Source organism: Nicotiana tomentosiformis, chromosome 8, assembly GCF_000390325.3.
Source record: "Nicotiana tomentosiformis chromosome 8, ASM39032v3, whole genome shotgun sequence".
Lineage (NCBI taxonomy): Eukaryota > Viridiplantae > Streptophyta > Magnoliopsida > Solanales > Solanaceae > Nicotiana > Nicotiana tomentosiformis.
The window spans coordinates 39,255,652-39,273,958 of record NC_090819.1 but is presented as its reverse complement, the minus strand read 5'-3'; the positions used below and the strand labels follow the sequence as shown (position 1 = coordinate 39,273,958).

Here is an 18,307-nt window from a genome sequence, read left to right as displayed (position 1 = left end):
CGTAGGATGTCCACTTCCACATATATCACAAGTTGCATGAGGCTCACTTTGTATTGTAGCCAAGGTCAGCTTCTGTATTTCTTTATCCATAGCATTAAGTTGTACATGCACAGATGTGTTAGTATCAACCTGTTGAACACCTGTCGATCTTCTTCTTTCAGCACTCAAAGAAGGCCACAAATTTGCATCTTCAGACAACTCATCAAGAATTATCACTATCTCCTATGGAGTCTTCTTCATCAAAAGGCCTCCAGCTGCATTGCTCAATGTTCTATGTGAGGCCGGTGTCAATCCATCCCAAAAGTCCGGGAGTTGCATCCAGAGTTCAGTTCCGCTATGTTGACACTTCCTGACTATTTCCTTAAACCTCTCCCAAGCTTCAAACAAAATCTCAATATCTTTCTGGCAGAAGTTATGGATTTCTCTTCTAAACTTTCCCGTCTTAGCTTATGAGAAATATTTATCAAGAAATGTTCTGGTCACCTCATCCCATGTTCGAATCGATCCATTAGGTAAGCTTCGTAGCCACTTTTTTGCACCATCTTTGAGTGTGAAGAGGAATGCCGCAATTTTGAAGGGTTTGGAGCAACCCTTGCTTCAACGCGAAATTATCAGTTGCAATTTGAGATGGTCGAACACTGGATAATTCTTGATTGTAAACTGGTCTAGCATAAGCTCCATGTGGTCTCCCAGGTAAGGGTTGATGTTGATTAAGTCTAAGACTCCTCTCTTCTTCATAGATGTTCCGTACATCTCTAATACCTGCTTCTTCTATATCCCGTGCATCTTGTTCTTTTCGTTGGGCTGCCTCTCTCGCAGCCAAATCTACATTATCATCACCGATTCCAACCATATCTTTGGTTGAGGATTAACCAACCTTTTCTATTATCTTGGTGAGATTAATTTCCTTCTTCAATTGTCAAAATTGTTTTTCAATTTCTGGCTCGTATGGTTCCACTTCCCTCGCAGAAGTTCTAGTCATGCACAACTCTGAAACTGTAACCTGCGCACAGTCAAAGAACACCAACCGTAAAAAGAGAAAAGTAAAATAAAAATAAATGAAAAATTCCTGAATTAGCACTACAAACTATTTCAAACACTATTAATTGCCAATCCCCGACAACGACGCTAAAATTTGATGATCTCAAAATACACACTTAGGTCATCACAAGTTACATTCATAAATGTGTTGAATATTAGGTCATATGTAGCTGATCGTTTTTACAAAAATACTTAGAATTACTGGGTAATCTACCTACCAAATTGAATATCTACAAGCCTAGTTTCTAATGCATTTAACCATTCATCGATACGACATCGGAGTAGAGAGATATTCGCATTTTTGCGAGACTACGCAACCAATTCCCATGGGACACACAAAGTCAGTGTAAAACTCCAACTTGTATTTAAGGCAATTCTAAGCCTTTTTTAGTCATTTTTCACGTCCAAAACAGTTTCTAAATTCTCTTCAAGGGTTCCTCCATGATTATAGGGTGAAAACCTAAGATAAAAGCATGCATCAAATGCTAGAAATCCCATGGTGCTTGCTAGATCGTAGTTCTTCATCTTGCAATAGTTTTGGAGGGTTCTTCGAAGGTAAGTAACCTCTGATTTCGTGTTGTTCTTGTTGATTAAGGTAATAATCAGTGGTGAGTATTCCCTCCTGTCATGAGGGTGACCCGGGTTTGATCCCTGGTAACGACACCAAAATTTGACGAGCTCAGAACACACACTCAAAATTTGCTAGCTAGTAAAAGATAGTATAGTAAAATATCGTATCCATAAGGATTGAATTTAAACAGTGTTTCATAGTTTGTAGTTTAATTGCTATCCAAGATGATCAACAATTGAGATTTATGTTGTCACGACCCAAATCGATGGGCCATGACGAATTCCCGAGTCCTACCTGTCGAACACCCCTAAGCATGCATCTAAGATATAAACATAAATTAAGGGTAGGTCATGAATAACAACTATCATTAAACTACTCAATCACGTGAATAAGATACTATAAGGCCCCGTAAAATTTTGCAAAGGAAAAATAATATTTCGTAGTGCCGAACTGTGCTTACGTGCTCAGACGTTTTAGGTTGAACAATGCACTTGAAAGTGAAGGAAATATTTGGGCAGAAAAATGCATTTCTCTGGCCCACTATGCAGCCGCAGATTCACTCAGTGGACCGCATAATGGTCGAAGAATGAAGCAGGGGCGAGGCGGTTTGGGCGAAAGTCTCTGATGCATTATGCGACCGCAGACCAGTTCTGCGGTGCATTATGCGACCGCAGAATAGGTCTACGGGTCGTATAACTATAGCAGACCCAGGCAGATGTTTCCTAGTTTTTGGCACCAAATTGTGCGACCGATATGCAGACCGCATATCCATTCTGCGGTCGCATATGCGACCTCATACCCTATTACGGAGCTAACCCGACCCTACTTCGTTAAATAGACGATTTGTCCTATTTTTAAGCTAAAATATGATATTTTAGAGAGAAAGGAGAGTGTCTTAGAGAGAGAGAGAGAGAGAGAGAGAGGAAACCGTAGGCTAAATTTTCATCAATCTTTGCTCAAATCTTGAAAGATTAACAAGGAAAACTCACAAGGTCTTCACCCTAGAGGTAAGATTCTACACCTTAACCCTCAATTTCGAATTTTGTCTAGAATTGGGTAATTAGTAAGTTAATTTTGGGCATGAGAGTTGTTCATCCAGCATGCATGTGTTATCAAAGGGTGTAAGAAGATTGTTGAGCTAAGAATTGTAAAGAATGGGTTGTGGGATGATGGAATCCTCCATGAAAGGACCTTGAAACCTTAATACACACCTAATGTTTGATAAAATGCTCAAAGGAGCTAGAACCATGATCATCCTCCTAATTTTGGTTCAATTTTTTTTATATTTTTAAAATAGATCGAAGTTGCTAAAAATTCTAGAACATTTTAGAGTTAAGGAAGCTCCATTGAGGTATGTTGGCTATAGAACTCAATCCCACGGTATTCACGGAATTTATGTAAAGTCCCGAATTGTTCATTATGAAAGTGGCTATTCCGAATAAGCTTGTGATGAAAGATATATGTACAATATGTATCCCAAGATAATTTTACTATGTTATATTATTATTTGAGAATAGGTTCAAAGTATGGGTTGTGCGTTAATAATATTGCGACTTCAAGTCAAGTCCAAACGAAGGATATTATGCCAAATTTTGTGAAAAACCTTTATGTGCCTAAGACTCTTAATTGCTCACAGATGTACTAAAAACATTGATTTATAAGTCCTTGTTGTTGATGATGATGATGTTGTTTGAAAGTTAAAAGGGCGACTATGGAATACTAAATGTGGGCATTGTGCCCAAAATGAGAATTTCATATGTGGCCAATAGTGCCAATGAAATAAAAGAATGTGTGAACATTATGTGATGAGTTTTATCTCCTTTACATAATAATATCATTAATGACCTATGATCACCCGTAGCTAGTACAAGTAAGCGATAGTATGAACATAAATTGTGGTCGTTTCCCAAAACGGGAATAATGAATGAACCCTATGGACGGGCTATGAAACGCATAGGTATATTTTGTTATGAAATCATGTGGACGGTCTATGAAACACATAGGTATGTTGTGTTATGAAATGTTGTGGACGGTCTATGAAACGCATAGGTATGTTGTGTTATGAAATCCTGTGGATGGTCTATGACATGCATAGGTATGTTGTGTTATGAAATCTTGTGGGCGGTCTATGAAACGCATAGGTATATTGTGTTATGAAATCCTGTGGACGGTCTATGAAACAAACATGTATATTGTGTTTTGAAATACTGTGGACGGTCTATGAATCGCATAGTTATGTTTTGTTATGAAATCCTGTGGACGGTCTATGAAACACATAGGTATATTGTGTTATGAAATCCTGTGGACCGTCTATGAAACGCATAGGTATATTGTGTTATGAAATCCTGTTGAAGGTCTATGAAACGCATAGGTATGTTATGTTATGAAATCAACTGGACAGTCTATGAAACACATAGTTATATTATGTTATGAAATCCTATGGACGGTCTATGAAACACATAGGTATGTTGTGTTATGAAATCTTGTGGACGGTCTATGAAACGCATAAGTGCATTGTGTATGAGATGTATAGGTATACGGTATGAATAAACACTATGGACGGTCTATGAAACGCATAATTGAATAATATGATATGTGAATACTAAGGACGGTCTAATGAGACGCATTATTAATACAGACAATAGGTGCCACCTTCGTTGTACTCGTTTGTACATGTTATTTTAATTACATTATATTATGTGTTCCACGTATAGATCATATAGCTTGGGTGACCCTAAAAGAATTTTTGAATGATGCAAGTATAATAAGGATTGATATTTGAACTTATGCGATGTTTTGTAGTATTTTGATGCACTTAAAATGCCTCTTATTTGAGTTATCATATTTTTAAATGTTGTTCTGTCTGCCTTTCATACGAGTACTATTCCACATGTACTCATGTCCCTTTTGTTGGGGGCGCTGCATCTTTTAATGCATGCAGGTGGTCCCATAGTAGGCAGCACTTATCAGTGTTAGCGGTACACTCTCTTCCCAGCAGACTTGGTGAGCCCCACTTTACTTCGGTGTTACGTATATTTTGTTCCTTGTGTATTGTGTTTGAGGAATAGATGGGGCCTTGTTGCCCGCATTATCATAATACTCTTTTGTACCTATTAAAGGCTCTGTAGACCTAGTGTGGAATGTATATTGGTGATGGGGAAGTCAAACTAGTTATGTTGTGTTTGAATTACTATTTCCACTTCAGACTATGAAAAATGTGTGTGAAATTTGAGACTTAAAAAGGGAAGTAATTAATGGTGAGAAATCAGTATTGCAAACATGATTACTTTATCGTTTGATTAACGAAAATATGTACTATCATTATTCATGGATGAGTTTGGGTAGAACAAAATCTAATAGGCTTGCTCGGCCTTTTTGGGTTGAACAATGCACTGGAAAGTGAAGGAAAAATGGGTAGACAAATACATTTCTGCGGCCCACTATGCGGCCGCAGAATCACTCTGCGGACTGCATAATGGTCGCAGAATGAAGCAGGGGCGAGACGGTTTGGACGAAAGTCTGCGGTGCATTATGTGACCGCAGACCAGTTTTGTGGTGCATTATGCGACCACATGCCAGTCTTTCGATGCATTATGCGACCGCAGAACAGGTCTGCGAGCCACTGAACTACCGCAGACCCAACAGATGTTTCCCAGTTTTTGGCACCAACTTGTGCGGTCGATATGCGTACCAAATATCCATTATGTTCTCACATATGCGACCACATACCTGTTCAGGAGCTTCATTTTTGGGTTTTTTATAACCCGACCCTACTTCGTTAAATAGATGATTTGTCCTATTTTTAAAGCTAAAATCTTATGTTTTAGAGAGAAGGGAGAGTGTCTTAGAGAGAGAGGAAACCCTAGGCTAAATTTTCATCAGTCTTTGCTTAAATCATGCAAGATTAACAAGGAAAACTCACAAGGTCTTTATCCTAGAGGTAAGATTCTACACCCTAACCCTCAATTTTGAATTTTATCAAGAATTAGGTAATTAGTAAGATAATTTTGGGCATGGGAGTTGTTCATCTTGCATGCATGTGTTATCAAAGGGTGTAAGAAGATTGTTGAGCTAAGAATGGTAAAGAATGGGTTGTGGGATGATGGAATCTTCTATGAAAGGACCTTGAAACCTTAATGCACACCTAGTGTTTGATAAAATGCTCAAATGAGCTAGAACCATGATCATCCCCCTAATTTTTGTTCAATTTGTTATATTTCTAAAATAGATGGAAGTTGCTAAAATTTCTGGAACATTTTAGAGTTAAGGAAGCTCAATTGAGGTATGTTGGCTAAACTCCTCTCCTAGAACTAAATCCCACGGTATTCATGCAATTTATGTAAAGTCCTGAATTGTTCATTATGAAAGTGGATATTCCGAATAAGCTTGTGATGAAAGATATATGTACAGTATGTATCCCAAGATGATTTTACTATGTTATGTTATCCTTTGAGAATATGTTCAAAGCATGGGTTGTGCGTTAATAATATTGCGACTTCAAGTCAAGTCCAAACGAAGGATATTATGCCAAATTTTGTGAAAAACCTATATGTGCCTAAGATTCTTAATTGCTCACATGTCTACTACGAACATTGATTTATAAAGCCTTGTTATTGATGATGATGATGGTGTTTGAAAGTGAAAAGGGTGACCGTGGAATAATAAATGTGGCCATCGTGTCCAGAATGAGAATTTCATATGTGGCCAACAGTGCCAATGAAATGAAAGAATGTGTGAACATTATGAGATGACTTTTATCTCCTTTACATAATAATGTCATTAATGTCCTATGATCACCCGTGGCTAGTACAAGAAAGCGGTAGTATGAACATGAATTGTGGCCGTTTGTCAAAACGGGAATTATGAATGAACCCTATGGACGGTCTATGAAACGCATAGCAATAGTGTGTTATGAACCCTATGGATGGTCTATGAAACGTATAGGTATGTTATGTTATGAAATCAAGTGGACGGTCTATGAAACGCATAGTTATATTGTGTTATAAAATCCTATGGACGGTCTATGAAACACATAGGTATGTTGTGTTATGAAATCTTGTGGACGGTCTATGAAACGCATAGGTGCATTGTGTATGAGATGTATATGTATGCGGTATGAATAAACACTATGGACGGTCTATGAAACGCATAAGTGCATAATATGATATGTGAATACTAAGGACGGTCTAATGAGACGCATTATTAATACAAACAATAGGTGCCACCTTCATTGTACTCGTTTGTACATGTTATTTCAATTACATTATATTATGTGTTCCACATATAGATCATATAGCTTGGGTGACCCTAAAAGAATTTTCGAATGATGCAAGTATAATAAGGATTGATATTTGAACCTATGCGATGTTTTGTAGTATTTTGATGCACTTTAAATGCCTCTTATTTGAGTTATCGTATTTTTAAATGTAGTTCTGTCTGCCTTTCATATGAATACTATTCCACATGTACTCACGTCCCTTTTGTTGGGGGCGCTGCATCTTTTAATGGATGCAGGTGGTCCCATAGCAGGCAGCACTGATCAGTGTTAGCGGTACACTCTCTTCCCAGTTGACTTGGTGAGACCCACTTTACTTCGATGTTACGTATCTTTTGTTCCTTGTGTATTATGTTTGAGGAATAGACGGGGCCTTGTTGCCCGTATTATCATAATACTCTTTTGTACCTATTAGAGGCTCCGTAGACCTAGTGTGGGATGTATATTGGTGATGGGGAAGTCAAACTAGCTATGTTGTGTTTGAATTACTATTTCCACTTCAGACTATGAAAAATGTGTGTGAAATTTGAGACTTAAAAAGGGAAGTAACTAATGGTGAGAAATCGGTATTGCAAACATGATTACTTTATCATTTGATTAACGAAAATATGTACTATCATTATTCATGGATGAGTTTGGGTAGAAGGAATTCTAATAGGCTTGCTCGGCCTTTTTGGATTGAACAATGCACTGGAAAGTGAAGGAAAAATGGGTAGACAAATATATTTCTGCGGCCCACTATGCGGCCGCAGAATCACTCTGCGGACCGCATAATGGTTGAAGGATGAAGCAGGGGCGAGACGGTTTGGACAAAAGTCTGCGGTGCATTATGTGACCGCAGACCAGTTTTGCGGTGCATTATGCGACCACAGGCCAGTTTTTCGGTGCATTATGCAACTGCAGAACAGGTCTGCGGGCCACTAAACTACCGCAGACCCAATAGATGTTTCCCAGTTTTTGGCACCAACTTGTGCGGTCGATATGCGTACCAAATATCCATTATGTTCTCGCATATACGACCGCATACCTGTTCAGGAGCTTCATTTTTGGGTTTTTTATAACCCGACCCTACTTCGTTAAATAGATGATTTGTCCTATTTTTAAAGCTAAAATCTTATGTTTTAGAGAGAAAGGAGAGTGTCTTAGAGAGAGAGGAAACCCTTGGCTAAATTTTCATCAGTCTTTGCTCAAATCATGGAAGATTAACAAGGAAAACTCACAAGGTCTTTATCCTAAAGGTAAGATTCTACACCCTAACCGTCAATTTTGAATTTTATCAAGAATTGGGCAATTAGTAAGATAATTTTGGGCATGGGAGTTGTTCATAGGTATATTGTGTTATGAAATCTTGTGGACTGTCTATGAAACGCATAGGTATATTGTGTTATGAAATCCTATGGATGGTCTATGAAACGCATAGGTATATTGTGTTATGAAATCCTGTGGATAGTCTATAAGACGCATAGGTATATTGTGTTATGCAATCTAGTGGACGGTCTATGAATCGCATAGGTATGTTGTGTGTATGAAATCATGTGGACGTTCTATGAAATGCATAGGTATATTATGTTATGAAATGCTGTGGACTGTCTATGAAATGCATAGGTATGTTGCGTTATGAAATCTTGTGGACGGTCTATGAAATGTATAGGTGTATTATGTATGAGATGTATAGGTATACGGTATGAAATGTATAAGTGTATAATATGATATGTGAATACTAACGGCGGTCTAATGAGACGCATTATTAATACAGATAATAGGTGCCACCTTCGTTGTCCTCGTTTGTACATGTTGTTTCAATTACAATATATTATGTGTTCCACGAATAGATCATATGGCTTGGGTGACCCTAAAAGAAGTTTAGAATGATGCAAGTGCAATAAAGCTTGATATTTGAACCTACGCGATTTTTGTAGTCTTTTGATGTACTTTAAATGCATCTTATTTGAGTTATCTGTCTTTCATACGAGTACTATTCCACATGTACTCACGTCCCTTTTGCCGGGGGCGCTGCATCTTTTAATGGATGCAGGTGGTCCCAAAGCAGGCGGCACTGATCCTTGATAGCGGTACACTCTCTTCCCAACAGACTTGGTGAGCCCCACTTCACTTTGGGGTCATGTATCTTTTGTTCCTTATGTATTGTGTTTGAGGTATAGCCCGGGCCTCGTTTCCCGCATTATCATAACACTCTTTTGTACTTATTAGAGGCTCCGTAGACATAATGTGGGTTGTATATTAGTGCTGGGGAAGTCAAAATAGTTATGTTGTGTTTGAACTACTATTTCCACTTCAGACTATGAAATATGTGCGTGAAATTTGTGGCTTAAAAAGGGAAGTAACTAATGGTAAGAAATCAATATTTCAGACATGATTACTTTATTGTTTGATTAACAAAAATATGTATTATTCTTATTCATGGATGAGTTGGGTAGAAAGAAATCTAGTAGGCCCTCTCAGCCGGGTTCACTCCATTGAGCGCCGGTCGCGCTCCTCGAGTTTGGGGCATGACAGATATGTGAGGAAAACATGTCAAAAAGACATAGATACATATACATGCGGAATACCGTAGAGCGAGTCGACAAGGCTTCTATAGACAACTATATATCCAAAACTAGAAGCCAACAAGGCCACATACTATCCAACTATACATGACTGTCTACAGACCTCTATTAGAGTGTACACCTGTATAAAGGATGGGACTGAGCCCCGCTGTACCAACATATGTAGACAAACACATCGTACCAAAACTCGAAGCAGATCCGGATCAAATGGAGCATACTAACTCTTGCTGATCAAGGATCCTAAGAAGGGGGACCGTCAGTGTCAAGCACCAAAACCGTGGAGCGCGACCGGCGCTCAACCGAGTGAACCCGACCGAGCAAGCCTGTTAGATTTCTTCTACCCAAACTCGTTCATGAATAAAGAGAATATGTGTTTTCCTTAATTAAACAATAAAGTGGTCGTGTCTGCATTTACCAATTTCTTACCATAAGTTTCACCATTTTTATAGTCTCAAATGGACAAGTAATACAACCACAACATAGCATAGTTTGTCTTTCCCAGTACCAATACACAACCAACACTATGTCTATGGAGCCTCTATAGATAAAGAAGAGTACAATTATAATGTCGGCAACAAGGCCCCGGCTATACCTCAACCATAATACATAAAGAACAAAAGATACATGACCTCGGGATGAAGTGGGGCTCACCAAGTCAGCTGGGAAGAAGGTGTACTACTATCACTGATCAATGTCTCCTACTGTAGAACCATCTGCATACATTTAAAGATGTAGTGCCCCTGGAAAAAGGGACGTTAGTACCGTCAAATAGTACTAGTATGAAAACTAAAAAGCAATTTAAGAATTTAGAATTACAAGATAATTATGATGAACCAGTGTGGCAATAGAATAATATAGATAACCGTGTCAACCATAGCAAGCTTATTAAAAGCTATCAACAACATTTATAGGATTTAAGATGAGATCCTCTATAACCATCTTCACACAAAGCAGCCTCACCAACTCACCCGATGTATGCAGGTGGAGGTGTACGTACAATACCACAACTCAAATCAAGCGGCCCTACCGCCTCACCTCAATGTACGCGGGTGGATGTATAACCATAATACCAAGAACCTACACAAAGCGGCTATGCCGCCTCACCTTAATGTATGCGGGTGAAAATGCATCAACAATACCAATACCAACACAAAGCGGCTATGCCGCCTCACCCCAATGTATGCGGGTGGTGGTGCCACAACAATACCAAAACCATACACAAAGCGGTCGTACCGCCTCACCCCAATGTAAGCGGGTGGAGGTGCAATCCCACAATATCATAATCCCAACACAAAGCGGTCATGCCGCCTCAACCCAATATATATATGTGCGGGTGGAGGTATAACACAATCATAATCTCTATACCATAATCCCCACACAAAGTGGTCATGCCGCCTTACCTCAATGTATACGGATGGAGGTGTATCACAATCACAATCTCTAAACAACTTGGCATAATAACTTTCACATAAATCACGACTAGAAATTATAACATGTGGTTACATAATCCATAGTTTGGGACACATCCTCAATTTATAATGCAATATGATAAGAGCATTTGAAACACGAATCGAACATATATCTTTACCACAAAACTTATCGGAATACTCCATTTATAATCAACATCTCGGAACTTATAAGGATATTAGGAATTCAAATTCTTAAAGAAGAGTTTAGCCAACATATCTCATTTGAGCTTCCTTACACTCTAAATGTTCCGGAATTCTTAGCAACTTCAATCTATTTTAGAAATATAACAAATTGAACCAAAATTAGGAAGATGATTATGGTTCTAGCTCATTTGAGCATTTTATCAAACACTAGGTGTGCATTAAGGTTTCATGGCCCTTTTTATGGATAATTTCATCATCCTACAACCCAATATTTACCATGCCTAGTTCAACAATCTTCATACATCCCTTGATATCACATGCATATAAATAAACAACCCTCCTGCCCAGAAACTATCTTGCTAATTATCCAATTCTACACAAAATTCAAAAGTGAGGGTTAGGGTGTAAAATCTTACCTCTAGGATGAAGACCTAGTGAGTTTTCCTTTCTTAATCTTCCTAAACTTGGGCAAGAATTAAAGGACATATATTGGAGAATACCTTCTCACTCTAGGGCACCCTCTCTCACTCTAAAATGTTAGATAATAGCTAAAAAATGACCCAAAGAGTGTATTTAATAAAATAGGGTCAGGTTTTAAAAATCCAAAAATGGAGCTCCGGAACAAGGTATGTGATCGCATAACCGATATGCAGACCGCATATCGGTCGCATAGTTAGTTACAAAGTAGCCAAAAGAACTGTCTGTGGATGCGGTCACTATGCGGTCCGCATAACCGTTATGCGATCACATAATGTACCGCATAACAGTAATGCGGTCGCATAGTTGACCGCATAATTGCTTCCAATTGTCCCAATTAACTGCCTCACTCTACGGCCATTATGCGGTCCACAGGGTGATTCTGCGATCGCATAATGGACCGCAGAAATGCACTTTTCCGCCAAAAATATTTCTTTTCTTTCTGGTGCATTGTTCAACCCAAAAACATTTCTTTACTTTCTGGTGCATTACTTTCCGATCGCAAGCTCGCCGCGAAGAGTTTCTGCAATCCTCAAATACATAAGCCTAGTTTGACACCATGAAACATTATTTTCTTTGCAAAATATACCGGATTTACCACTTAAGGACTTTGCAATTTTCCGGGGTGTTACATTCTCTCCCGCTTAGGATCATCCGTCCTCGAATGAGGGTAAAATTCCTCATTAGCATCTTATGCAACTTAGTTTGTTTTATACCACAAACTAGCAGCCCTGAATTTGACTAACTCCCTAAATTTCCAAATATTTCGTCAGAGTTTCTCTTGTAATTAGGCCTATCCACCTGTCAGAGAGCCCCAGAAACACATCCTAACAGCATATACATAATCCAACAACATAACATAATAAAAAAACAACACCAACTGTGGCCTCACAAGCAATTATATTAACAGAACGGAACACCCTTAACACCAAATGTACAAGTCATACATATTTCATAGGAATATCTCTTAGCATTTTCATAAGGCGCAACTCATAATTACCTGGTTATTCAAATAGATAAGGATACTTTTTCTTCATTTCTTCTTCAGCCTTCCAAGTAGCCTCTTCAACCTGTTGGTTTCACCATAGCACTTTCACGGATGTAATTTCTTTGTTTCTCAACTTTCGGACTTGCCGATCAATAATAGAAACTGGAATCTCTTCATAAGTCAATTCTTCATTTAACTCAATAGTCTCAACCGGAACAATGTTTGTCAGGTCTCCAACTACTTTCTTTAACATAGACACATGAAACACCGAGTGTACTAATGACATCTCAGGTGGTAGATCAAGCTTGTATGCTACCTCACCGATCCTTTGAATGATTTTGTACTGTCCGACATGCCTCGGACTCAATTTCCCTTGCTTACCAAATCGCATTACACCCTTCATGGGGGTTTTAAAATACCCAATCATCTACTTTGAATTCCAAATCTCTACGACGAACATCCGAATAAGATTTTTGATTACTCTGAGCAGTCTTTAACCGCTCCTTAATGATTTTAACTTTTTCCATAGCCCGATGCACGAGGTCTGGCCCTATCAACTCTGCTTCCCCAATTTCGAACCGCCCAATGGGAGATCTACATCTCCTAACATATAAAGCCTCGAACGGTGCCACTTGAATGCTAGCGTGATAGGTATTGTTATATGCAAATTCTATGAGTGGTAAATGATCATCCCAGCTACCTTTGAAGTCTATAACACAAGCGCGCAACATATCCTCAAGCTTCTGAATAGTCCTCTCTGCCGGCCCGTCAGTCTGCGGGTGAAAGGCTGTACTAAGATTCACTTGAGTACCCAAACCTTGCTGAAATTTCTTCCAAAAATTAGTAGTGAATTGTTCCCCGCAATTAGAAATGATGGAAACTGGGGTGCCATGCAACCTGACTATTTCTTTGATATACAACTGAGCATACTGCTCCACTGTGTCGGTAGACTTAACCGGCAAAAAGTGTGCTAATTTCGTGAGTCGATCCACAATCACCCAAATTGAGTCAAACTTGCGCGGACTGTGCGGTAATCCTACCACAAACTCCATATTAATCATTTCCCATTTCTACATTGGAATTTCTATGTTCTGTGCCAACCCACCAGGCCTTTGGTGTTCAGCCTTCACTTGCTAACAATTTGGACATCTTGCCACAAAATCTGCCACATTCCTCTTCATATCATTCCACCAATAGACTTTCTTAAGATCATGATACATTTTGGTAGAACCTGGGTGCACGGAATACCTAGAAGTGTAAGCTTCAGCCATAATTCTTTCCTAGAGACCATCCACATTTGGAACACAGAGTCGCCCTTGGTACCTTAGTGTACCATCATCCATGCCAAGAGAAAAGGCCATGGTCTTATGTTAATGAATCCCCTCTTTTAACTGCACCAACAATGGATCGTTGTATTGCTTCTCTTTGACTTCCACAACAAGCGATGATTCAGCCATATTTTGCACAATTGCCCCTCCTTCACTAGAGTCCGCAAGACGAACTCCCAAACTAGCCAATCGAACTACCCATAGATTTCCGGCTAAGAGCATCAACCATAACATTGGCCTTTCCAGGATGATATAGAATATCAATGTCGTAGTCCTTGAGTAACTCAAGCCATCTTATCTGCCTCAGATTCAATTCATTCTGCTTGAAAATATATTGAAGGCTCTTATGGTCCGTGAATATATCAACATGGACCCCATAAAAATTATGACGCCAAATTTTCAATGCAAATACCACTGCCGCAAGTTCTAAATCATGTGTTGGATAGTTCTTCTCATGATTCTTTAGTTGCCTAGAAGCATAAGCTATCACCTTCCCATGTTGCATTAATACACACCCAAGCCTGATTCTTGAAGCATCACAATATACCACAAATTCATCTATACCCTCTGGTAGAGTCAACACCGGCGCCGTAGTCAATCTTGCTTTCAATTCCTGGAAACTCTTTTCACAAGCATCTGACCATTGGAACTTAATTGCCTTCTGCGTCAATTTAGTCAATGGAGATGCAAGAGTAGAAAACCCCTCGATAAACTTTCTGTAATATCCAGCTAAGCCTAAGAAACTGTGAATCTCTGTTGGAGTTGTAGGCCTCGGTCAATTCTTCACAGCCGCAATTTTCTGAGGATCAACCTTAATCCCCTCACTAGAGACAACATAACCCAAGAATGTGACAGACTCGAGCTAAAATTCACATTTTGAAAATTTCGCATACAACTGGTGTTGATACAGAGTCTGCAACATTGCCCTGAGGTGACCAGCATGGTCCTCTCGATTTCGTGAATATACAAGAATATCTTCAATAAACACTATCACAAAAGAATCGAGGAATGGATTGAAAACGTGATTCATAAGATCTATGAAGGTTGCTGGGGCATTTGTTAGCCCAAAAGACATTACCAAAAATTCAAAATGCCCATACCGGGTTCTAAAAGCTGTTTTCAGAATATCCCGCTCCCTGATCTTCAATTGGTGATACCTGAATCTTAAATCAATCTTGGAGAAGTACCTGGCACCTTGCAATTGATCAAACAAGTCATCTATCCTTGGCAGTGGGTACTTATTCTCGATTGCGACCTTATTAAGTTGTCGATAGTTAATACACATTCTCAGTGACCCATCTTTCTTTCTTACAAAAAGGACCGGTGCACCCCAAGGCGACACACTTGGCTGGATAAAACCCTTTTCTAACAAATCTCTTAATTAATCCTTTAGATCATTCAATTCTGCCGGTGCCATTATGTAGGGTGGAATGGATATAAGATGTGTGTCTGGCATCACATCAATCCCAAAATCAATCTCCCTATCTGGTGGGATCCTAGGGAGTTCATCCGAAAAGACTCTTGGAAATTCATTCACAACAGGCATGGGCTCAAGTGTAGTTGCCTCAGCATCGGTGTCCGTAACCTGGACCAAATGGTAAATACATCCCTTGTTTATCATATTTGTGGCCTTAAGGTAGGAAATAAACCTACACTTTAGCACTACATCATCACCCTTCCACTCAAAAAGTGGCTCATTTGGAAATTCGAACCTAACAGTCCTGGTTCGGCAATCAAGCTTGGCAAAACAAGAATAAAGCCAATCCATCCCAATTATCACATCAAAATCGACCATTCTCAATTAAATAAGATCGGCCACAGTGTCTCGACCACGTAATATGACAACACAGTCCCTATAAACCGCGAGTAGATACAGAGAACGGCTCATAAAGCTGTTCTGGTTCTATCCCAAATTCCATCGCAACATAAGGAGTTACATATGACAAAGTGGAACTGGGATCAATAAGAACATATACATCATGAGATTGGACAGTCAATATACCTGTGACAACATCTGGAGAAGCCTCTGATTCTCGACGTCTCCGCATAGCATAAAATCTGCTGGGTCCTCCCGAATTTTGTGCACCACCTCTAGCTGCCCCCACGCCCTGCGGGTGCTGGTGTGCCTTGAGCTGGAGGTGCTGTGGATGCAGTAGCTGCAGAATTAGCTGGCTGTGCCGTGCCTCTGCCCATATTTCGGCAGGACGAGCGGCAATCTCTCTAAATGCGACCCCACAAACCACACCAATAGCATACTGTAGGTCCATGAAACGGGACCCAAAGTGCATCCTCCCACACTTAGGGCATGGAAGCCTTCACTGCTGAAACCTTCTGTCGGGCCGACCCTACTGGTGGGGTCCCCTGTTACCCTAACTGGGTCCAGATGATTGTGCACCCATCGAAGACTGGGTGAATGATTGGGATGGTCCTGATGACGCTCCCCTGAATGCCGACCTACCACCACTACTACTGGAAGAACCACCAAAGTTGCCCGCGGACCGGGCCTTGCTGCTACTCTGACGCTCCATTCTATTCTTCGATTTGTGGGTCTCTATGGCTTGAGCAAATGCCACCATCTTACCATAGTTCATATAGGAATTTAAGGCAGCTGTAAAGGCCTCATTGATAACCAAGGGGCTAAGGCCCTGCACAAACCGGCGTACTCTAGTCTCCATAGTGGGAAACATGTGAATAGCATACTTGGACATGCGCGCAAACTCCATATGGTACTCCCATATATTCATACTACCCTACTTCAGGATTTCAAACTCAACGGCACGAGCTGCCTTAGTTTCGGCAGGCAAAAAATGATCCATAAAGGCATCTGTGAACTCACCCCACCTTGCCGGAGGGCTTCCCTCCTCACGGTATTCCTCCCACAACTCAAACCAAGAATAAGCCACCCCTTTCAGGCGGTAAGAGGCCAACTCTACTCCCTCCGTCTCTGTAGCATGCATAACCCAGAGAGTTTTGTGCATCTCATCAATGAAGTCTTGGGGGTCCTCATCGGGATCAGTACCCGTAAACACTGGAGGATCTAACTGAAGAAACTTGTTCACCTTGGAACTAGCAGATTCTCCTGGATGACTGGAAGGAGCAGGCCCAACACTCGACCTCAGGGCCTGAGAAGCCACTATCTGTGTCAACATTTGTATGGCTCCCCTAATATCAATATCAGACACACCAGAATCAAAAGCTGGAGCTGGAGATGGAACTGGAACATCAGTTGGAGGAACTGTTGCACCTTCTATAGGTGTAGGGACAGGTGCGGTCTGATAAGTTGTAGTAGAGTCAGGCAATATAGTAACTGGAGGAATATTCTCACTCCTTGGGTGCTGACCCGCATCATCAATTATAGGGTCAACTGTCACTCTTGGGGTGACATTGGATCTTTGGCCAGTTCTTGCCTTCTTCTTAGGTGCCATGTACTAATAATTAGAGCAATGCAGGAGTTAAAGGAGGAATAGTCTTACAACCAGCTTTATCGCACGATCGAGAACATGAAAGAAGGGTATTATTCCTAAATACCCATGTAGCATCCTAATTATAGATGTGGTCGACAAATAAGGACTTTACTAGACACGGCTCCAAGACATCTTAGGACACTTTAAAACCTTAGCCTCTGATACCAAGTTTGTCATGCCCCAAAACAGCGGAGCGTGACCGGCGCTCAACCGAGGGAACCCGACCGAGCAAGCCTATTAGAATTCTTCTACCTAAATTCATTCATGAATAAAGAGAATATATGTTTTCCTTAATTAAACAATAAAGAATTTGTTTTTGCATTTAAAAATTTCTTACCATAAGTTTCACCATTTTTAAAGTCTCAAATGGAAAAGTAATACAACCACAACATAGCATAGTTTGTCTTTCCCAGTACAAATACATAACCCACACTATGTCTACGGAGCCTCTATAGATAAAGAAGAGTACAATGATAATGTCGGCAACAAGGCCCCGGCTATACCTCAACCATAATACATAAAGAACAAAAGATACATGACCCCGGGATGAAGTGGGGCTCACCAAGTCAGCTGGGAAGAAGATGTACTACTATCATTGATCAATGTCTCCTGCTGTGGAACCACCTGCATCTATTTAAAGATGCAGTGCCCCCGGCAAAAGGGATGTTAGTACCGTCGAATACTACTAGTATGAAAACTAAACACCAATTTAAGAATTTAGAAATACAAGATAATTATGATGAACCAGTGCGGCAATAGAATAATATAGATAACTGTCTCAACCATAGAAAGCTTATTAAAAGCTATAAACAACATTTATAGGATTTCAGATGAGATCCTCTATAACCATCTTTACACAAAGCGGCCCACCGCCTCACCCGATGTATGCAGGTGGAGTTGTACGTATAATACCACAACTCAAATTAAGCGGCCCTGCCGCCTCACCTCAATGTACACGGGTGGATGTATAACCACAGTACCAA

General features: G+C 40.1%; 1 non-coding gene across 1 annotated transcript; it reads left to right on the top strand.

The window, feature by feature from the left end:
* The first annotated feature begins 331 nt into the window (after positions 1-331).
* Positions 332-435, top strand: LOC117273738 (small nucleolar RNA R71). Its single transcript, XR_004503761.1, has one exon. It is a non-coding gene; the product is annotated as a small nucleolar RNA R71 (small nucleolar RNA).
* Positions 436-18,307: the final 17,872 nt, after the last annotated feature.